At 40.6% G+C, this 23860-nt stretch overlaps 1 protein-coding gene and 1 long non-coding RNA gene across 15 annotated transcripts in view; one reads left to right on the plus strand and one right to left on the minus strand.

Moving 5' to 3' along the window:
• LDLRAD4 (low density lipoprotein receptor class A domain containing 4) overlaps positions 1-23860 on the minus strand; it is a 447577-nt gene that overhangs the window by 134530 nt on the left and 289187 nt on the right. The gene's annotated exons all lie outside the window — the stretch shown is intronic.
• Positions 11466-17047, plus strand: LOC128777059 (uncharacterized). The gene is made up of 3 exons (XR_008422205.1): positions 11466-11569; positions 13318-13503; positions 14911-17047. It is a non-coding gene; the product is annotated as an uncharacterized LOC128777059 (long non-coding RNA).

A 23860-nucleotide genomic window follows, 5' to 3' on the forward strand; every position in this document is an offset into this window, starting at 1 on the left:
GTCTACAATTTCTCCAAGTTCTGACTTTGAGAGTCTTCATCAACTGGACTTCTAAACTCTCTTACATGTTGCAAACTTAAAAGGATAAGCTAATTGTGTGCCAGGTTAGGATACACCTTCACTGTTACCTTGGTCTGACAGGTATTCTATAAATATCCTTTAACCTACTCTAGCAAAATCAAAGCTTAACAAGGCTTAAGGCCTTGACCTTAAGAAAACTCAGCAAAAAAAAAAAAACAAAAAAACAAAAAAACAAACTCCGCAAAAGTTCTTCAAGCTGACAGAAAACTGAGATGTCATGAACTGATAGTCAGAAAGCTGAGAGGTGAAAGTCTGAGCTATCTATCAGCTAATGTGGGCCCAATGCCCCCACAGCCCCTAAGGAACATCTGAAGCTCCTGAAGTTTCAATTTTCTGTAATGAAAAAAGGGAAAGAGGCATGTAATTTATTTCTTAACTATTTCTGTACTGCAAAAAAGTTCATGAAGGAAAAAGTTGCCCACCCACAAAAAGATCTTGTGTTTAGCTCATAGTAATAATGTGGAAAATATGACTCTTCTGCTGTCTACATGCTTTCTGAAGCATTACAAATTACATTCCAGAAACTAGTACCAGGCTGAATAGAACCATGGTAGCAGGAATGGCACAGAGATCATAGTCCCTTCAGGACCACCTCTGTGACCACAAGGCAAGACTATATGGAAAAACCACAAAATGTAGGGCAGACTGGGATAATTTGTTAATCAAACCATAAACATTTATCAAGCCTACAAACCCTACAAGATTCTTTTCTGGTGCTAAGGAGACCCTCTGGGCAGTTTAGGTCCTCATTAGTTTAAAGAATTGCTGCTGGGCAACTAGTGTCTATAGTCAAATAGGAGCCACTTCTCTCATCACCTGATAACTCAGAACACAATCTCTGAGGTCCAAATGCAGTGAGAGAAGATAGGATATTTTCCCAAGGGTAATATGTAGGTCAAAAGAATTTTATTTTTCAGTATTTGTGGCAAGTACTCTATGTTGTCAAAGTTATCTTCAAGCAAAATTTGACACTCCAAAATATTATAGTCAATGAGAATTTGACTTATAATACCCAGGACAGTATTTGAACCTAATTAACCCTCAAAAAATAGATGGAAAATTTAAAATTAAATTAAAGATGAAGTTATGGCTAACTAGAAGTGGAAGGAGGCAGAATACTAGGAAAAATCAATCTCCAATTTTCTCAAGTTAAATGCCGTAGTCATTAGTTTTCTAAGACTGTTCAAGCAAGAATTAATCAAGGCACTTTAACACCGTAACTATGAACTACATAAAATTAGTCAGTGAATCTAAAGAAGTATGAATCCAGCATGTAAACGACAAAAGCAGCAATCCTATTAGGGACATAACACACATTCAAAAGCATCAACATTTGAAAGGAACCCAGCATCAAAATTGTGAGCACCCTACCTTTCCTACTCCAGAAGCTCATGGTAAGTGCCTTACAAAACCTGTGTAGAACATTCCTGTTTCAGAATATTTTCTTACAAAGTTATTCATAGGAAACAAGGCCATGGGTGATTAGGCAACTATTAAGTACACAGGGATCTAAAAAGATCAATCCTATATTGTGACTCTAGAGGACAGTCCTTATTTTAGTCAGGTAGTTCATGCCACAAAAGATGTACAGCTGAGGGGTTAAAAAATGATATAGTTAGAGATACTTGGGTGGCTCAGTCAGTTAAGCATCTGACTTTCCATTTAGGGTCAAGTCATGATCTCATGGTTTGTGAGACCAAGCCCCATGCTGACTGTGCAGAGCCTGCTTGGGATTCTCTCTCTCCCTCTCTCTCTCTGCCCCTCCCCCACTCAGACACTTGCTTGCACTCTCTCTCTCTCAAAAATAAATAAACTTTTAAAAAGTGGTATAGCTAAAATATAGACACATTTCTTTATTAAGTCTATATTCATCCTAGAAGTCCAATCTAAGAGACAATCATCAAAAGAAACAGAAGCAAATCACATTTAAAAACAAAACACTACAGTTTGCCTTCCAAACCATCTTAGATAAACACAATGACTGGTAGAAGAGAATCCAAAGAACTTTAGTGAGAAGCAGTGAAAGTACTCCTTGTTATAAATTTAACTTCAACACCCAAGAAATGTCTTCAACTAAATGCATAAGCAGTCACAATAATGTATACTCCAGATGTTTTATATCATGAAGTCTCTGGAACATCTTTCCCAGTGCCAATGACAGTAAAAACAGATTATTTGGGGCAGTTCCTAATATACTCTGATTTGGGGGAGTCAAGTCAAGCAAATAAAAGGGAGGCTAAGGTCTTTTCTTTGTTTTAGGTTAGGTGTTTTTACTCTTGAGAGCCAACACTTCCTAATACAGCATGTTTAAAAAGAGAGAAATACTGTTGGATGGTGTTATGGCAACTATACTGATGCTCTAAGTCTTTCATATCAGCAGGTCAAAACCAGTCACCCACTTTCCCATCCCAAAATTTCCAAGTCAGTTCTCTAGGAAAATCTTCCCCCTCAGGAGGTCACAGCATTCATGATACATATTTTCCTAATCTATAATTTTTGAAAAGCATGCCCATTTTGGAGTGAACTGCTAGCTGTGTGATTATTTTTGAGAATATTCTGCTTTCTCTTTTCAGGAACAGGATTAAAAAGCACAGTGGAGAAGAGGCCTTCTGAACCTATCCAGTTTTTTCCTCTTTGTTCCTTGGGCTACACTCAGGCCATTCCTCACAGATCCTTTTTGTAAAGACACAAGCGACACAAGACTGACAGTTTCCATGGGTAACCCATTCCAGGCTCAAAGGACCTTTCCTCTCAGAAATTATTTCCATTTCCCTAATCTCAGTGTGTTAGCTCTTATTTGGAGGACCTAACTTCAATCTTGTTTCCCAAGTATATGAAATGACCCCTTCAGCACTACATCTATACATTTTCCCTGTTTTTTTCCCTCTTATTCCTCATACAGACCACATTAATCCTATGATCGCTTCAAGCTGTATTTCCCTCATCCTTTAGGCTGCAGCTCCCACTCTCAGTTATGGAGATGGAGAGGTACTCACCAGGCTCTGGGTGTGAATCTCACAAGATGCTGCAACCTGTCACTATATGTCAGGAAAGCTAACCCAGTTGTCATAACCTTTCCTCAGAGGTCTCCTCTTCCAACCTTGAACCATCTTTATATCATTTTGTTTTGAAGTCTTTCTAAAGTGCCCCTATACTATACAATCAAATTATTTTAGAGCTGGAAGAGACATTGTAAAGTCATCCAGGCTTTTACAGCAGGGAAAACTGAGACCCATGCAAAAAGTCTTCCAGCTGATTACTAGATTTTACTGTTCTAGTTTTAACTATAAGTCACGATTCCTATTCCTATGAAACATATTACCAGGTCTGTTCAAGATGTGAGTACAGGCTATCCTTGCTTTATACACAGTTCAGATGTGAAAAAAAAAGTCAATTACCATACTTTAAATAACACCATCCCTAAGCAACACAGTTCAAATTTCAATTATCAGAGTATACGGACTATGAGTAATTGCATAGAGTACAACTCTACAGCTAGCTCTTTAGTCCACAAATCACTATGTAAATAACAGCGTGAGCATCATGATCAGTAACCAATCACATCACTTCCTTCAAAATCTGCTAGTGATTGGTCACCACACAGCTGTTATTTACACATAAACAGCAAAGACTGTAGTTATGTTGTATCCTGTGTCCCAGGGGTACATACATGCCATTTTACAAAAATGGGTAATCAGAAGAGAGAAGCAGCCAACAAAGATAAAAAGAAATGCAAAGTGATACTGCTGAGAAATTTGAATCTATCATAACTGGAGGTATAGAAGAAATAGCTGATGTGGGAAGAGTGATCCTCCAATGCTGCTCTAGACTTATGATATGCAGCTAGAAAAACTCAGTGAAGGCAAGCCTATCGACATAAAGGAGGAAAGTAGTTGTGACAAAAAGGAGAAAGCTGACCCAGGAGAGATGATGGGACCCAAAAAATTTTACACTAAAAGAACCCTCAGATATATTTCACAACATTGAAAACACAAAGGGTAAAATGTTGGAAGCTGGTCCAAACTAAGAAAGGAGTATGACAATCCATCAGGGCACAGGAAAAATGCTTGTTTCCTATCATAAGTTATAGGACAGAAAGGAGACAGCAGACTCTGTTCAAACTACTCTTAATACATTTTACAAAGAAACAGAATAGTTTAGGGGCACCTGGGTGGCTCAGTCGGTTAAGCATCTGACTTTGGCTCAGGTCATGATCTCGTGACTCCATGAGTTCGAGCCCTGCATCGTGCTCTGTGCTGACAGCTCAGAGCCTGGAACCTGCTTTGGATTCTGTGACCCCAATCTCTCTGCTCTCTCTCTCTCTCTCTCAAATATAAACATTAAAAAAATTTTTTTTTTAAAAAAGAACAGTTTAATTCTCAATGTTTCTAATGTTTTAAATTATAATATGATAAATATTAGTTTTACTACCATTTGTCATTTCCTTATACATTTATAATTGATAATAAGAGAATGTTTAATGTTTTGACCAAAAATGCTTAAAGGTCAAGAAGTCACTGTAATTTTCCCCATGATTATTAGTACAGCTAACCTAAAAAAAAAATCTCCTTTTAAATGTTGGTAGAAGCTGAGACTTAGCATATGGGTGACCAGCTCCTAAAACCTAAGGGAAGTGAAAGACATTATTACATCTCTATATTCAGAAGCAACCATCATATCTTGGGAGTCCTCAGAGTGTGCCAGGGATTATACTATAAGCCATCATGATAACCCTGTGAGACAGGAATCAAGTGACTTCTCCAAGCCACATGGCAGAACCAAGCCAGTTCTTCTGACTCCAAGCCACCTTCTCTGCCCACCCCTCCACAACCCATCTAGGTCCTCTGGTGGGAAGGGTGGTATCTCTTACAAAGGAGGGATAGTCCCACATCAGAATCCATCATAAACAGCAATGGCAAGTAACAGGGCTATCTTTGTGGGAAGGTTGGCACAGGACTATTAACCAATGACCAGATCAATCTTAACTCACACTCTTGCCTTTTGCAGAGGAGAAAAGTTGTATTCTTTATTACTTATTTATCCTTGAGTGTGCAATTGTTCATTTAAAGACAATAGATACTCTTCTTTAAAACCATAGTCTTGGTCTTTCCTTTCTCACTTCTGCCTGATGTACAGCTTACAACAGCCTTCCAGAATAAAACAAAATTCACTTCAGAACATGCCTTGTTCATAATGCACACATGCTTTGCTTGTCTGGGTCTTCTGTAGCACATCTATGCTTGCACTTCCCATACCTGTGGTTATTTTATATTGAGCTGCTAAAATATACAGACCTCTTTTATAGTGAGGAAGTTCCCTTCTGATCCTTTTTCCTCTTTCCTTTTCTTATCTGTTTCCCTTATCTGATATTAAAGTAGCAAAAGAAGATTTTTTAAAAATTCCAATTCCCATTTAAAGTATGTAGGGTACTTTTACTTAAGACAGGGAACCCCATACATGTCACAGTACTTGTTCTGGTACCTGGTGGTGAGGAAACGTGTTGTCTGTTGGAAACGATGGCAGACTGCCAACTATCTGTGGAAAGGATTTTCAAAGGCTGCACAGAATAGAAATGTTACTTGAGCACAAAAAGCTGCATTTTTCAATGATACCATTGATAATAGTATTTAGGGCCATCTTCCATGTAACTGAAGGAAAAAAGGCATAGAGTAAAATAAGCTTTAAAAAAAATACCCTTTGGGGCACCTAGGTGGCTCAGTTGGATAAGCGTCTGACTTCGTTCAGCTCAGGTCATGGATCTCGCGGTTCATAGGTTTGAGCCCCGTGTTGGGCTCTGTGCTGACAGCTCAGAGCCTAGATCCTGCTTCAGATTCCGTGTCCCCCTCTCCCTCTGCCCCTCCCCTGCTTGTAATTTGCCTCTCTCTCGCCCTCAAAAATAAAAACATTGAAAAAATTACCCTTGTGTTGATGAACACAAGGTGATGTATAGAAGTGTTGAATCACTTTATTGTACACGTGAAACTAACACAACATTCTAAGTTAACTAACTGGAATTAAAATAAAAACTTAAAAAAATTTCAAAGCTTCAGAACTTTTAAAAAATACTCTTAGTATCAATCTCCACTTTCAGGATATAAATTATAAACATTTTTATCACATATCATCAGTTGATTGTGGCCATAAATAAACCGTAAGAGATACCACTCATGCACAGTCAAAACTTAAAACTCCATGTAATGCCATCAGTACCTTATGTTCATATTAATACAAATATATAATCTTGATTTCTACAACAAACCCTGCTGTCACCCTTCATTCTCCAAAGTTTCTTACCCCCAATTCCTTCCATTACCACAGATATTTGCTGCATCCACTGACCTACAACTGTCTGGACACAAAGCACCTATAACATGGAAATAAATCCCTTCCCCAAATAGCCCATCGTGAATTGTCTGATGAGAATGGATCTCAGCCTACAAACATAGGGCTGCTTGGTCCATTGATGATTCCCAGATGGCTGCACTCTCTGAGGACACTGGGGAAAAGTCAAAATCCAGGCAGAAGCACTCAGAAAGCCTGTTTCATAGGCAGATCACCTTCCTGGGCTTGGCCCAAACAATTTTCCCAGTGGGCAGTCCCTGTTCCAGTGTCCCTATGGATTCTGGACATTCATAGCCCAAGCTGGCTGAGAGTACATGGGAAACAGAGTTACAGAGTTTGGCTCATTCTGCACCAGGAGGAAGCTACTTTATCTTTTTCTCAACACATTATTTTTTCTGTAAAGAGTTGACAAATACCTAAGAATTTACTAGGTAGCAAAACAGTATACATATGAGCTTAGCACTTACAGAATTACATTTTTTAAATGACTTGGTGGCTAGAATGAAGTTCACACTTAAAAAAATTGGTAATGCATAGGCCAATAATTAGTATTCAATTGTGAGTGTATAAAGGAATTAGTACAACTTAAATAAGAGCATTTTAGGAAAAAACTTATCACAAAATGTACCTCAATATAGTCCTAAGTTCTGGTTAAAAATTAGGGCCAACACAAAAACTGTTTAGCTCTGGGAAGGAATTTTAGAAGATGTGACACCAATTGATAAAATTAATTCACTTAGTAGTAATAACCCCAAACCTGTATGGTATGAAACTTTGAGTTAAGAGCTAAAGCAAACATAAGGCAAGCTGATCTGGGGAGAAGGTGGAGTGGTTTCCCATATCCTATTTGGAAAACTTACAGAGCGAACATTTGGTACTTTCGTGACAATTCAAAGCCTTGTCAATATTTTCAATATTACCCAAAGATTTTACTTTCTAACCCCATATTTGTCTGTTTTGCTCACCCTGAACCTCTGTCCTGGACCACTAATTTCCACTAGTGGTCAAACCACTAATTAAAGTGGTTTAACGCCAATAGAATAAAAGAATTTTAAGTGTTATGTTCTCTAAGGTTGAAAGTAGCAAAAACACATTTTTAGTACAATGTCAATGTTTCAAAATATTATTTTAGTTGTGAAAGATCCTGAAATAAAAACTTCATCATTGTGGAATGTCCCTTGAATTTATCATGAATTAAAACAAACAAAAAAACTGGGTTTCGTCCCCTGGTCCCTGACTGAATGTTACAGAGGAGCACGAGTGCTAGCAAGTGTAAGGGTGTATGTGTGTGTGTGTGTGTGTGTGTGTGTGTGTGTGTGTGTGTGGGCACGTGTGCACACATGTGCACATACACACATACACAGGCACTTCACTTTTCCCCCAAATTCTGACCTTTCAGATTTCTATGTGTATCTCCCTACCTGGCTGGCAGACCTTTTCACAGTGTGCCCTTCAAGATTAAAAAAATATACATCAGCACAGTTTGAAAACAATGACAATCCTATGGAGCTATGCAGAGAGAAAGAAAGACACAAGACAGACAGACAGACCTGTTCAAGAAAATCACTCCCAACCAGGGTCTGAGGCTACTCAGCTAATCAGGCAGGTACTCAGCTCTTCACTTCGGCAGACTTGCTTAGCATCGAAATCGGCTGTCTGCCCAGGAGGATGAGGTAATGTCTAGGTTTAATGCCAAAATCTCTCTAACTGGCAGGACACATCGGGTAAATATTTCTACTGCAGGAGACCACATTCATTTGATGCTGCTGCCAGTTTTATTATTGTTATTATGTTCATTAATATTAATACTTAGCCATCATACCTGTTTAAGATTGAAGATAGAAAATCAGGGTTTTTTGCTGAAATCACATTGGCAGATATAGGAGGAAATAAAGTAAGCACCCCCCACCTCCGCTCCCCTAACAATGATGGTCACAGCACTGATCTGCAATCCCTTTCACACACTCTGACTGCACAAACTCTCTCTCCCAGTGGCTGTAAATCTGGAACCGTACTCAGGTTTCCCCCCATTTCATCCTGTCTGTGAGAAGGGTGGGGGTGGTATGTAGGTGGAGCTTGAAGCCCACTTCAAGCTACCCGAATAATTGTAATGTTTGGAAATGTAGTAGATTGCTAATGGTTTCTTCTTTCTTATAAAAAAATCCAAATTTGCTACACCATCTATATTTTGATGACCTGCTTATGGCCTCACAAATTATGGGCACCCTGGTGCTGATACTGAACAGGTCCCATGACTTGTTCCCTTGATGATCTGTCTAAGTGGTTACTGTCAACAATACACATTTATGTCACAGCATATGATCTTATAGAAGGATTTACTGAAATGCTCAGGGATTCTTTAATTTAAATTTTCCCTGTTGTTACTGGATGAGGCCTCTGACGTCAGTCTTGATTCAGTTGAAAGGACAGGACTTGTGTTCTGTTAGTCAGCAACTGAATGTCAAACTTTACATGGGTTCATGAAGGACCACCTACGAGGGATGGTCAAACTTTCACCAATCTTATCTCCTCTCATCAAAGAGTTGAAAATAATGCTTCCCTCTCCCAGGTATTATTCCCATAAGGGGCAAGAAAGCATGATGCCAAGGCAAAGTCTTTCTGCAAAAGGCACCATAAAGGCAGTATTTTGTGTGAATAACAAAAAACAACATCTGAAACCCAACATCATCCTGCAAGGAAAGAGAGATGCGCCTCTGCACTCTGACATCATCTACATCGTCTTATAGGGAAGGAGGAGCTCTGAAGAATGGAATCAGGAGACACCTCCTCAAATGTACCAAAGATGAGAAAATAAACAGAAGGATGCTATTCCCGTGCTTGGTTAGAGCCAGCCCAACCCAGTTAACTGCTAACATCTACACACAGTGACTCCATGAGGTTAGTTGAATGTGGATTTTTTTTTAATTTATTTTTATTTTTTTTAACGTTTATTCATTTTTTGATAGAGACAGAGTGTGAGTGGGGGTGGGGCAGAGAGAGAGGGAGACACAGAATCCGAAGCAAGCTCCAGGCTCTGAACTGACAGCACAGACCCTGACATGGGACTTGAACTCACGGACTGTGAGATCATGACCTGAGCTGAAGTCAGACGCCCAACCAACTGAGCCACCCAGGTGCCCCATGATATGGTTTTTATTTAAAGATCATACAACCCAGGGCACCTGGGTGGCTCAGTCGGTTTCAGCTCAGGTCATGATCTCATGGTTCATGAGCTGGAGCCCTACATCAGGCTTTGCACTACCAGTGCAGAACCTGATTGGGATTCTCTCTCTTCCCCTCTCTCTGCCCCTCTCCTGCTTGCACACTCTCTCTCTCTCAAAATAAATAAACTTATAAAAAAAGATCAAACAACTCTCTATAAGCAAAGAGTTTCAAGGTATTCTAAACATTTCCAAATTTCAAAGTCTTGTACAACATATATATGCTTCTAAATGGGAAACCAAGATTCCCTATTAATCAGGAAGATGAGATGGAAGTGGAGACAGTGGTAAGGTATTCTATTGTTATGGGAGTGGGCATCGAGCTGCCTGCCCCAAGAGTAATACTGAAAGGAGAACTGGGGGTGAAAACGAAAGGGGATCATGGAGGTTTTCCACAGCTGGGGAAGGTGTGTGCTCAGAAGGATTTCTTCAATGTCATTCTCACCTGGGCATCTTCCCACGGTGACAGCTGAAAGGACGTTTCCTGTTCTCCCTCCCCTAAACAAAATATTTCTTCTCACTGTAGCTTTGGTTTTCAGAAGTCATCCTTCTGTCTTCAAAAAGGGGGGACTTTTGTCACATTCAAGAAAATTAAGGCTCCCCAAATGTACTTTGACCTGATATTATGACATGAAAGTCACTTGTATCTTCTTACAGGGCTTAGTGAACTGCTTTTGAAAAATGGTAATAATTAAGAAAGGCTGAAAATGTGCAGTAGTCACCCTTTTAGAAATGCTAAAAGGCCCTTTTTAAAGCTGTAATAAAAAGAAGCCAAATAAATTCCCAAAAGCGAATCAGTCTAAATTTTATTTAGACTGGAGAATGTTCATTATGAGTCGGGCAACAGGCTGAATGGAAATTACTAATTAATTGAACATTATAGCTTTAAAACTCATTAATTCATCTTACTGCATTTCCTGAATACATGCACATTTTTAATGTTTTGTTAAGCTAATAAAAACACAATTTTGAAAGATTAATGAAGAGGTTCTGATCCTTGTGCTACTTGGTTGTCTATCTTCAAGTTCGCTGAGGTGCTGGTTGTAGAGCTGACCGCTTTCAGATTTGCTACAGCAAATAAATGTGTGAGCATGACATTTTATACTATGTGGTTTTAATTTTGGCTTACATTAATGCAGTGGTTTGGTGGTAATTGCCACAAACCTTGAAATCACACTCCTTTCCTCCCACCTCCCAATCCTTTTATTAATCTCAACTATGGGAGCCTTTGACTCTAATACCAAAACCAAGAGTCAAGGTTCTGTGATAACCGTCTCTGAAACCACTGAATGATGAGACCCAGTTCAGTGCCGATTCTTGAGTCTCCCTAACTCTAAACACTCTAAATTTAACTGGATACTTTCAAGGTTGAATTCTGATCTCCTCTGCTCTTCATCCCCACTGGGAGCTTGGCTTAACTTCCACAGGAAAGATTTAGGTCAGATGAAAAGATGGTATTAATATCTTCAACAAAAGACTTGTTAAGCATTAGACTGTGCTACTGACTGTGGAAACCTCATCCCCTGCAAATCTTTTAATAGAATCAAGAGAGAGGATGGGAGGTCATCCGGTTTACCCCCTAACTTCAAGCAGACCCCTCTAACATAATTCTGGGCAGCAAGCCTGCCTTATTTTTAAGGTGTGTTTGTTGTTTTTCCAGAGAAGCAGATTCCACAATCTTCCTTAACAATCTACTCTAGTTCCTGACAGTCTTCAGGACTCAGGATTCATTTCCTTATGTTTAACCTAAATCTTCCAAGCTGCCACTGGTGCTCATTTCCTCTCGTGTTCTCACTGGTACCGATGCAGAACAGCTGGTGCCTGTCGTCTGCATAATAACTCTTCCTGTCCCTCCAGACACAGCCGATCTCCTCCAAGCCAAGCAGGGGAGTCCAGAGGGGCCAGAAGAGCTGGGAGAACCTGAGGTTTGTTACAGAATTAAAAGAGGGACCTTAAAAGGCAGGGGTGGGGGTGGGGGGAATCAATAGGAAAAATAATTCCACAAAGAGGCTGGCAGTGAAGGTAAAGGCAAGCTCACTAAGCTAGAAGATGAGTGGAGATCTTTGAGCTCACTTAATTTAATAAAACAACAGTGCTTATGATTTTACTATGTGACCTAGGTGGAGCATATAATCCCTTTGAGTTTCAGCTGTCATCTCAGTACAAAATTAACACCTTAATTACCTAAAGACAGAGGCTAGGCCAGATGACCTTGGAGGTCTTTTCTTGTTCTAGATTTTGTAATTTTATTAACCTATTCTTGACCTATCTCAGCCACTCTAAAGGTTATTGGCCCAATTCTGAGAGGCAGCTAAGGGAAGATTTAAGAATCTTTGATGTATTTCTTTCCTTTCTACTAAGCCACATTACAACCCCCTTTCAAAAACACCATCCCATATTTCAGGAAAGGAGAAAAAAATATGCCCTTGTATTTTCTCTAAAAGATAAATAAATGGACTCACTAAGAGTGACAGCACCAAAGCTGTTTCTTAGGCTGATGAATAGAAAACATTTGTTGACTGAAGGCAGGCTTAGAGAAACAGATGAGACACATTTACAATTTCATTCGTCAGTAGAATTTTAGACTCTGAGATTTGTCAACTAAGAACAAAAGAGATTTGGGTTCAACTCCTTTCTCAATTCCATATTTCCTTTCCCCCATCTATGCCCACCATTTTGACACTGGAATTGAACTGTTTCCCAATTTACAGAATGAGGCCATGAGATTTCTAATTTGTAATTTCTGTTCTATGACAAAACTCTGTATTTATGGAAGTAGATTGGAAATTTAATAGTCTTTCCTCAGAATCCCACCACTTGAGTCCTTCTGAAAAGTCCCATACATTTGCATTCAAAGGTCATTTTGTCAGACAATGATTTACTCACTGAAACCTTGGCAAACTTGAAAATGGATGCCAAATAAGACCTTAAAAGCCACCTAACCACTGTGCCAGGAGGCCAAGGATACTAGGGCCAAGTGAATATTAGTCCATTAGGTTCATTCTCACTATTGTAACAACAGGAAAAAGTGGCCTTGAAGGACAATATGTACAGAGAGAAAACAACTGAATTACAAATTAACATTTTACAAGACTTGTTTAACAATCACTTAATAATTCACTGATAAGACCTATATCCTGGGAGGCAGTGGTAGGGGGACACCCAAACTTCTTACAGGTTACATATTTTCTTCAAGTTTCCACTATAAATGTCATTTATTTAATGTATATTTCTATAGTATAGGCATACTGTCAACATGCAGTATAAGAGAAGATTTATTTTACTTGCTTTATAAAACTCGGACATCGACTTGAGAGAAGTCTTAAGATAGAATTTGTTTCAGTGGACACACTAAGAAAAAGCTTTTTACAGACTTTAATAACCAAACTCTTCAACTGAGGCCAGGCTGGAAATTAATCATATTAAGCTCTTTCTCTTTTTTTTAACTGAAGCCTCTTGGAGCAGAAGTTAAAGATTTTATTTCCCCTTTCAGTGAATATATGTTTTCGTGTCAGACAAACCAAAAGTGACCACAGTGGGAATACAGTAAATGTCAATATTTAATCTGTCCCTTCCTTTTCCATTTTTAAACCACAATGCATCATCTCAGCATGATTAATAACAACCATCTCACTTCTTCTCCCTGCCTGACTCCAGCTCTTTTTGTTGCTAGGTAAAGTTTGCAGTCAACTGTCCTCCAAACACAGGGAAGATGGCCTCCAGGTAGCCACTCCACATCTGAAGACAATAGCATGGCAGCTACTATGTCTAGGGTCATCAGCGTGTCTGCCTCTGTACAGCAGGGCACTGCCAGCACATTCTCGGGAAGCAGGGACCTCTCGCATTCTCCAGCACATGGGTAAGGAGGAAGCAAGGGCCCAACAGGGGTTGAAGGAGAGGCCCAAGCTAACAAGCATTCTTCTTCCTAAGGACCACAGGGGGCAGGGGCCAGGGGCATAGGTAGGCACGACTGAGGCTTTTACTTCTGCCACCCTCGGCCTACTCTGTGTATTCTTTTTGTCTAAAATAGAGGGGCCCACCGATGGACAAAGTAAAGAAACTACATTCTGCTCTGAGCACTACGCTGGGATTTCCTGGTGCAGCAAAGAGAAAAACATTGAATCTTGGCCTCCCTCTGTTTCTTGCTGAAAGAAGAAAAGCTCTTATATTATGAGCCAGGCAGAGTGTTCTATGATTTAATGAAAGGATACTGTTCAAATATTGGAAAATATTTCCAAAGTATTCAAAGCAATTCGCAACTAATAATACCTCTTTTTCTCAGAACATTAGGGATACCATAGCCAGAAGCAGTAGGGGGCATACAGTGCAAAAGGAGGAAAAACGATATTATTTGTTTTTACATAAATTATCTTTAATGACTAATACTTCCAAGATCCAGATTTCTCTCATAATTTTTAAATTTTTTCTAGCTCTAAAAGCTGATTCTGTGGTCTAACAAAAATGTAAAAAGGAACTTACGATATTTTACATAGAACTACGCTTTTGTGCAAAACAAAACAAGGAAGACTCAAATAATTAAAAAGACCAGACTGTCAGGATGAGCCTCCAAATGAAGGGCATGCACATTCCAGCATTGGTAGGCTTGTAGAAAATGGCTCTAAAATTATTGGAAACAGTTGAATGTATCGATTGTGAGCAACATGGCAAGCTATTTAGAAGACAGGGGTCATGTCTTAGATTCTCCTCTATCATACCATTTTGCTAGGGAAAAGACATTCAGAAACAGCAGCAGGGGCGGGGGGCATTGGGTGGGGCTATGGCCTGACCTGGTGCTCCCACAGGGCACCCAGACAGCCCAGGTACATCAGCATCAGCCAGGGAGTCTCAGTCTTCTGGGGGAGCAGTGAGACCCCTGTAGGGCATGTTCAGCATGAGGATTCTGGGTATACACCCAGCTCTGGTGGGCTCTGTGCACAGGGGCTCAGAACAGGTTCAGTGTATCACACTCAAGATCTCTCTGGAAAAGATCTAGGGCATGGGACACCTTCCCCAAGGCTGCCCCAGTCTGTGGAGACCCCACTGCTAGGTAAGGCCAGACAATGTCCCTTAGCCAGACTGTGTCCTCTTCAGGGAGGTGGACTGTCCTGTTGGGCCTAAAGAGAGGCATTTGCTAAGGAACTCCTTCTTGACAGATGACAAGAGTGAATGAACAAGAGCAAATTGGGACTAGGACACAGAGGGAAGGGATAACTACTTTTGTTATACTAAATAAAATAATCATTTCACATGATTTTTACCTTTATAGCAAGTCAAAGAAATAAGCAAAATCCTAGGCAGCCAAAGGATGTCACCTCAGGCAAAGGCAACTTGGAACTAAAGGGAAGTCTCTCAGAAAGGAATGATTCCATGAAGAGTCCAGAACATGGAGGAGAAATACCAAGGTTCACCTTCCTGAATGATTGGACTGTGGAGAAGCCTGACAGCAAGCAGGTCACTCGCATGTGCACCTCTGTATTTCTAAGCCCTCGGAGTATCACCTCATAGTCTCAAGCCCTTCCCAACCATTCAAGGGATAAACATGACCTGTTTCTGGCCAGACTGGCCAATGGTGGCATGGGTCTTAGAGCATTTTCAACTCCTGCCTAGATGCCTATCTACCTATACCAACTCTGTTCTGGATCAGCAGTGAATCTGGGTTGGGAGGGGCACAAAAACTATATAAAAACAACACAAATAATCTATATCTGTGTTAATTATATTTATAAAATACAGCATTACAGTGTTAGATATAATGAAGCAAGTTTAATCTCCATTCATAAGCTGATGATGGAAACACCTTTACTTCTCCTTTAGTGATCAATGCAAGCCTCTGTGGAGTTCTACAAATTCAGTGATCTGACAGCACCCATGTGCAAAACTTGGGCATGACAAGGTACAGACTTTCACACTGTGGCTTAGTGGGAAAAGTAATAGGTGGAAAAAGAAGAGATCTATTTTCTGGGCCTCTAGTTCTAGATCTTATGCTTTGTCTGTAAAGTATGTATAAAACCCAGTGATGGGCCACCTGACATTAACCTTATTATTGCTTATATACAAATATCCTTACTACACTCAGGTGCTTCTTTTGCTATAAATCAAATGTTAGCATTGTTGACTATGGGCTACTAAATTACACTTACCAACACTACCTATCTTTAAAGGAAAGAGACACAAGTTGGATTCAATGGTACCAGCTATTAATTACTTGAAACATATAAAGTATCTTAAAAAGCAGTAGGTCAAATTTACTGTCATTCAACTTTACATGTGTCTGTCTCAGGGCGTCTCTCCAAAAGTCTCTGTTAAGCTGGACACACATACACAAGTAGATATACTCAGTGACAGAGCCAGTGACCACCAGCCACTAGACTTAGGTCCCAGAGGTTATGTGCTACATACAGAAAAGATAATTCTCGGGATGTTTTCATTATCCCAGTTGCCTTACACGTAGACGTTTATAATAAATTATGTACAAAACGGTACCATAGAAATATAGCACATCTCAACCCCTCCTCATTAACTACAAAGGACCCTGCATGGTATGTAGCAGGTCAAACATCTATATGCCTTTTTCATAATGGGTCTAGATGGCCCCAGAGTGAGCCTTTTTCTCATGAAAGGGAATAGAGACTGGCTGGCCACCCAATATGTCCAACTAAACCCCTCTTGCAGCCCAGGGATCCACTCTGTTGCCAATTTTCTGAAAGCTTCACAACGGAGTCACAAAAACACTGTCACTAGAGGGAGGAGGCAGAATATCTGAAGAGAGAGGTAGTATAGGAGCCTACAGCCTGCACCTCCCTGCCCTGTGCCAAGAGACTGCAATCTCTGGCACAGCCAACTTCTTGTAAACTCCTTGGTTGTATAATGAACCAAAACCCACTACGTCACATCCTCTGAGGAGAAAAGCGCTGCCAGATGAGTCTATTTCAGTTCTAAAGAGGGGAAGCACTTCCCATTCACGACATCACAGAAAAGAAATTCTCAAAAGGCTGCCTCAGTCCCACCTCATGTCCCTGTCTTGTTTCATGCAGCCCACTGGTCCTCGCATGGAGCAGTCCCTTCACTGCCCACACTCACTGCTCTGACTGCTCTGGCCGGCCCAGATGGCAAAACGCCCTCCACGACCAAAGTCACACTTGTCAGGGGGATGGAGAAAAGGTCATTTTTTGCTTTTAATATTTCTTTCTTTCCTTTCTGGAAAACATTAAAAAAAACTTCCCCTGGGGGTGCCTGGGTGGCTCAGTTGATTAAGCATCTGACTCAATTTCAGCTCAGGTTATGATTTCATGATTTGTGAGACTGAGCTCCAGCTCTGGGCTGACAGCATGGAGCCTGCTTAGAATTCTCTCCCCTCTCTCTCTGACCCTCCTCAAGCTTGTGCACATACATGCATGCTCTCCTGCTCTTTCTCTCTCTCTCAGAATAAACTTTGAAAAAATATTTTAAAAACTTCCCGTGAAGTTTGTAAACCATAAGATGAAATAAAGCTTAAAAGGGATTTGGGCTGCAAATGTCCATCGATGGATGAATGGATAAAGAAGATGTGGTATACATACAATGGAGTATTATTCGGCAATCAAAAAAGAATGAAATCTTGCCATTTGCAACTACGTGGATGGAACTAGAGGGTATTATGCTGACAGAAATTAGTCAGAGAAAGACAAATATCATATGACTTCACTCATATGAGGACTTTAAGATACAAAACAGATGAATAAGGGAAGGGAAGCAAAAATAATATAAAAACAGGGAGGGGGACAAAACATAAGAGACTCTTAAATATAGAGAACAAACAGAGGGTTGCTGGAGGGGTTGTGGGAGGGGGTATGGACTAAATGGGTAAGGGGCTTTAAAATAAAGAAAAAAAGGGATTTGGGCTGTAATTTTAAATTTTTTTTATTGAGGTATAATGTAAAGCACACATATCACAAGTTACATTTTCAGCAACTGAACACACCCATGCAAATGTTTTAACTTAGACTGTAATATTTTGAAATAAAAATCTGACAGAAGGATACATGAAGTGAAAAAATGTTTGGTTTCAATGAAACCCACTTGGTATCATTTCATAGCGGATGGTAACAAGGTTATAAACAAAGCTGAAGGGAATATAACCACTAGACCACATCAGGTCACAGGTCACTTTGGGTACCTTAGCTTTATGTCCCATAATGGTGAGCTAGGGGAAGACGGCACATCCAAGACAGGAGGCTTGTGGTCTCTGAAGAACTAATCACAATTTTCTAAGTGTTTATGGAGGTTTGGGATAAGCATTCACTTCATTTGGCCATATCTCTTCTAAGTGGAGAAGCTGGATTTTATTCAGGTTTATCTGAGTTATTTATAGAAGGCAAAGAGATATACATAATTTTAATCATTTTTTTAGCCATTTTCCTTCATGCCTGGCACACATTTCCCTACCTTCCTCTTCAATCCATAAGTCACTCATGTTGAAAGAAGCGGACAGACCACAGGGTTATTTTAATGCAGCATAGATGTGACTCTGACCCACATGTTGGAAAGGCTGTTGCTATGACACAATTACAGCTGTTTGTGTCAGGAATGCTAGGCTGGTGGGGGGGGGTAGCCTCCATCCCCACCCTGCTGCTCTTGGAACTGAAGTACTTTGACTTATGAATGCTGACCAATATTTCCAATCTGTGTATCTGCTATCAATGTAACAGGGTGTCAGTGCTCACATGTGAGTGTGTGTGTATGCTGTGTGCATCTATAGAGCAGGAGACACAGGACACCAGATCAAGAGCATAGCAACGAGTTCTGAAAAATAAGGAGGATTCTGTTATAATTAAAGGTGCCGAGAAACAAACATCAAACCAGTGTCTCCAGAGGCCTCACACCCCTCGTGTGTCCATAGGAGGTGCTCAACAATGAGTGTCCTGGGCTGGTTAACAGAAAACACCATTAGTGCAGCTTTCACGCAGCCTACAACATACCTCAGAAATGCACCTGGAATGGCGGCAGGGAGAAGGACCAGGTGGATTTTAAGCCCCCACAACATTGAGCGCATATTTCAATCTTGCTCCTCTTCCCTCCAAGACAGCAGGATGTAGAGGGCACAGAGGGGTGCTGAAGGAGTTGTCAGCTCTCCTTTAGTGGGTCCTGCCCCTAGCTCTTCCCTGGGATACTCCCACCACCAGGGCGTGGATATAGAGGACAAAGACTCAAAAGCAGAAAGTTGAAGCAGGAGCAATGACACACAAGGCCAAGCTGGCAGATGTAGAAGTTAAGTGGGGCAAAGGGGGCAAAGCTGTCTCTTGAAGTCCCTGATGGTCTGGGGAAAAGGTCAGCTTGGAGTGGGGCAGGTGTGGCCAGAGCCAAGGAGTCTGATGGCTTCTTTTCCATGATGCAAGTAGGATTATCCTTTAAAAACCCTAATCAGCTCATGTTTTTCCTGGCCCAAAGCCCTATACTGCCTTCCTCTTTCACTTAAGCAAAATCCAAATTCCTTACCAAGGACCATGAGGACCTAACCAGGCCTCTGATCTCTGTGACCCTTGCATATGATGCTCCAGCCACACTGGCCTCTGTGCTGTCCCTCCAAGGAAAGCACATTCCTGGCTCAGGCTTCTGAATTGTTGTTCCTTGTACCCGGATACTCTTCCATGAAATGGACACATGGATACTCCCTCACTTGGTTCAGCTCTTTGCTCAAATGTTGTGTTCACAAAGACCTCCCCCACCATCTGCTGCCACCATTCTCTATCCTGTCCCTTCTTTCCCTGCTCCCCACTTCATTCTTCTCCAGGGTATCTCTAATTTCATGATATTGCATTATATTTTTACTGTTTTTTTAAATCTCTTTATTGGTGTTTTATCTCCAAGGTTGAAGATGTAGCAAGAGGTCAATGATACTTACTGGGTGAAATAAAGAAGAAATTAACAAATTAATTAATTAATGTATGCAGGCAGCTTATGGGCATTAAAAACCCTGCCAGTGAGACAGAACAACAGCAGCAGCAAGTAATGACATTCACGTTGTGATTACCTCTGTGCCCAGGTTTTGGCATTTCTGTACAAGTCAGGCAGCACTGCACCTCCACAGGTCAGGGGAGCCAGCCGTCTTCCTCCACCACCTCCCTCTCCCTGTCCTTGCCATGTGGCACTGTCAAGAAGTCATGAAGGCTCCCTGAACCAGCCAGTCTTTGTACTTCTTTCTAAGCATATCCCCAACCAAACAGCAAGGGCCTGAGAAGTCCTTCAGCTCAAATGCAACCTGCAGACATCCCACAAGAGGAGAAAAGGGTAAACCTAGACATACAGGGCTCTTGGCCACTACTGAGGGCAGTGTGCCTTTTGCTATAGTGGGGAGGGGAGAAAAAGGAGGAAGACAAATTCCTTGTTTCTGGAACTGGGGTATGTTTGGGGAATGAAAGAGAAATGATCACCCTCACAGAAATTCTACTAACGAAAAAAAAAAAAGGATCTCTAACACATAATTATAAAAATTCAAAATGACTGATAAACATATGAAAAGGTCACTTAGTCATCTAGGAAATGAAAATTAAAGCTTCAATAAAATACTACTACCCACCCACCAAAAACGACTGAATGAAAAAGCTGTACAATAGCGAGTATTGCGGAGGTACATGGAGCAAGCTGAACTCTCATAACTCCGCTGGTCACTGGTCAGAGTAGACATGGCCCCAGCAATTTCATTCAGATTTTTCTAATAAAAAGGCAGATCAAGGGAGCTCTGTAGGTGGCTTGTTGAATTCTCCTGCTGCTGCTTTTTTTAATGAAATTCATATTAATGTAGAATTAACCATTTTAAAGTGAACAATTCAGTGGCATTTAGCACCAGTGTGTTTACTGTGTAAAAAATACATACAAATTTTAGGATTGCTTGTTCCAGCTTTGAGAAGAATGCTGGTGCAATTTTTATTGGGATTGCACTGAATGTATAGATTGCTTTGGGTAGTATTGACATTTTAACAATATTTATTCTTCCAATCCATGAGCATGGAATGTTTATCCATTTCTTTGTGTCTTCTTCAATTTCTTTTGTAAGCTTTCTATAGGTTTCAGCATACAGATTTTTTACATCTTTGGTTAGGTTTATTCCTAGGTGTTTTTTGGTTCTTGGTGCAATTGCTAATGGGATCAGTGAGTTTTTGATATATGCCCTTTCCTAATGTATATACTAATTCAATACATATTTTAAAAATGGATGACAAAATAAAAGTGAGATCTCTTTTCTCCCTTCCACTTCTTAAAAGAACATGTATTTAGTAAACAGAGGAAAGGTGTGTGCAGCATTTTCTCTTTAGCTATCTTTTATCTCTTTGTTGTTTCTTCTTTCTACCTGGTAGAAGGAGCTTTGGTCAGTCTGGTTACATATCATCAGATCCCTTCTCTTGGATGGTGTATGGGCTTTCTATGCATGTGACAAAACCCATCACTAACCTTTTCAAATGGCTTTAAATTGTACCTTGCTATTTGTTTCCACAATTAGCCAAGCCAATACATTTCCAGCTCTTTGGAGAAAGGAAACTGTTTTCTTCAGTAAGGGGAAAAGTCATAAAGAAGTAATAATAACCAAAAAATAAATGTGTAGCAAAATTATTATGCTTGTGAAAATCATGTACAGTGTCACATATCCCAGGGAACTTTGGCTAAAGCATGCAAGTACTTTCATACTTGGCATTCACCATGCTAACAGCACTCAAGGCCCTTGGAGAAATGATGGTGTGTATTTAGTAACTATTTCCTCATTAGATGGTTTCTTTTTTTTTTTAAGTTTATTTATTTTGAGAGAGAGAGAGAGAAAGAGAGAGAGGAGAGAGGCAGGGAGAGGGAGAGGGAGCATGAGCAGAGGAGGGGCAGAGAGAAAGGGAGAGAGAGAATCCAAAGCAGGCTCTGTGTTGTCAGCGCAGAACCCAATGCAGGGCTGAAACTCACAAACAGTTGAGATCGTGACCTGAGCTGAAACCAAGAGTCAGACACTTAACCTATTGAGCCATCCAGGCACCCCTAGATGATTTCTGAAGCCCCATCCGATTACTGTTTAGAGAGTAGATAATGGAGCTAAAATTCAGTTTCCAGGATTGTTTCTTAGTTCTTGGTATTTCCAAGTGCTTGATGCATCACAGAACCATGGGTAACTGTCAATAATCCATCACTTCTTTAGCAGAGGCAGCTTCCAGATTACTACTAAATAAACCAGGAGAAAAAAAGAGAAAAGGCCCCTTTTAAAGCAACTAATAAGGCTTTATCATTTTGTATTTTCAGCCACAGTTGGTGTTTTCTGTTCTTATTTTTTGTGGTGATATTACTTATTTATCCTGGTGCCTTAATATAAAAATTATATAATGCAGGATTCAGTACTATCTGACAAATGGGGATAATTATTGAATTATTAAAACTGAAGCACCTGAGCACATCAGCAGTGAGACTCCAGAGCATGGGCAGGTAACGCTGGGGCCATGCGCTGGGCCAGGTTAACACCCAGATACGAGCAGCCACCATTATCACACACGTCTGTACTCTAAGCACAACTAGGTCAGTTGTGTGGCCAAGCTTTTTTGGCCAGGACTGCTGGGACAAGATTCAAATTTGGGCCTTCCTGACTTCCAAATCCATACTTTTACTGTGGAGCTACACTGCCTCACACCAAGACAAGATGCCCAGAGAACAACAGCATGGATGAGCAAAGCAAGTACTCACCCAGGAGGTTTTAGTCAGCTGTGAGAGGGTAGGCACACTGATAGCCACTCTCAATACATGGGAAAGTGTTTCCCCTGATCCCAGAGACACTGAAGGAGCAGGTGCTCACAGCCAGAAAAACAAGAAGTGATCAAATCCCTGGGGTTCCTAGACAAAGGACACTGTGTAAGCCCAGAGTAGAAACCCAACCCAAGGTGCCACCCTGGTCTGTCATTTGATCTACACACATGAGCTCTGAAAGCTCTTACAAGAGCCCAAGTTCTGACCATTCAGGAGGAGGTGAGGGATGTCTTCTAGGCCAGTCAGGTGGTACTCCTCCATGAAGCCCTCTTGATCTCCCAAGCAGATTCAGATATCCCAATATCTGAGGCCTCATTGTGCTGGCACATGTCACCACTGTAGTGATACTTCCTATCTGTTCTCATGTCTTTTCCTACCAGCCTATGACCTTCAATGGTGGCTTGTCTTTTCATCTTTAGATGCCCAATACCTAGCAAATAATAGGTGTTCAGTAAATAGTGTCTAGATATGTGCTGTAGAATATTCCTCCATATATGAAGCTGTCACCATAGATCATGATAGATCACTTCCATTAGGTAATATGCCTTTCTAAAGTTCTCAGAGGAGCTGCAGAAATAAAGTTATATTCTAATTTTTTAGAATAAATCTCTACCATAAGCCTTAAAATGCTGAGTAATACTGCTATATCCAAGGCTGAAGCAACTACCAAGGATATTTAAATCCACCCCCAAAGCATCCAAATCAGTACCATATTAGCTGATACTCATTTGAAAAACCAAATAAGTATAGGCACCTATGTTGGGTATGTGTACTGGGGACTGTCCTTCTGGGGGTGAAGGGGGGGGGAGATTTATATCTTTTTAAGTCTGATAAAGGAGAATTATTTTCTGGAGAATTCTCATCAGTGAAATAGAACGTTGTTTGTTTTTGTTTTTGTTTTGCTTTGTTTTAACTAGGCTCCACATCCAATATGGGGTTTGAACTCATGACCCTGAGATCAAAAGTCACATGCTCTACAGACTAAGCCAGTCAGGCACCCCTGAAATAAACATATCTTTTGTTTTTAGTATCTTCTAAAGGTAACATAAAAATCATAGCTTTATTAAAACCTGTTTTCTAAAACTACTCCAGGGGAACCTGGATGGCTCAGTCAGTTAAGCGTCCAACTCTTGATTTTGGTTCAGGTCATAATCTCAGGGCCATGAGATTGAGCCCCCACATCAGGCTCCATGCTGAGCGTGGAGCCTGCTTGGGATTCTCTCTCTCTCGGTCTCTCTCTCTGCCCCTTCCCCACTCACATGTGCGCACGCTCTCTCTTTGAAAATAAAAAATGAACATTAAAAAAAGACTTATTAAAACTACTCCAAAAATACGTATCTTGCCCACTCTGATCTTTCATCCCCCTAACTGCTGGATCTCCGGTTCCCCTCAGATGACTGCAGAATCTGGCATCTCCCACTCACACCCACTAGGAGGGGGAAGGAGAAGCTAGGCAAGGGCACCACATG

The sequence above is a fragment of the Panthera pardus genome, unplaced genomic scaffold, assembly GCF_024362965.1.
Source record: "Panthera pardus isolate Hobbes unplaced genomic scaffold, ASM2436296v1 HiC_scaffold_15, whole genome shotgun sequence".
In the NCBI taxonomy this organism is placed as follows: domain Eukaryota; kingdom Metazoa; phylum Chordata; class Mammalia; order Carnivora; family Felidae; genus Panthera; species Panthera pardus.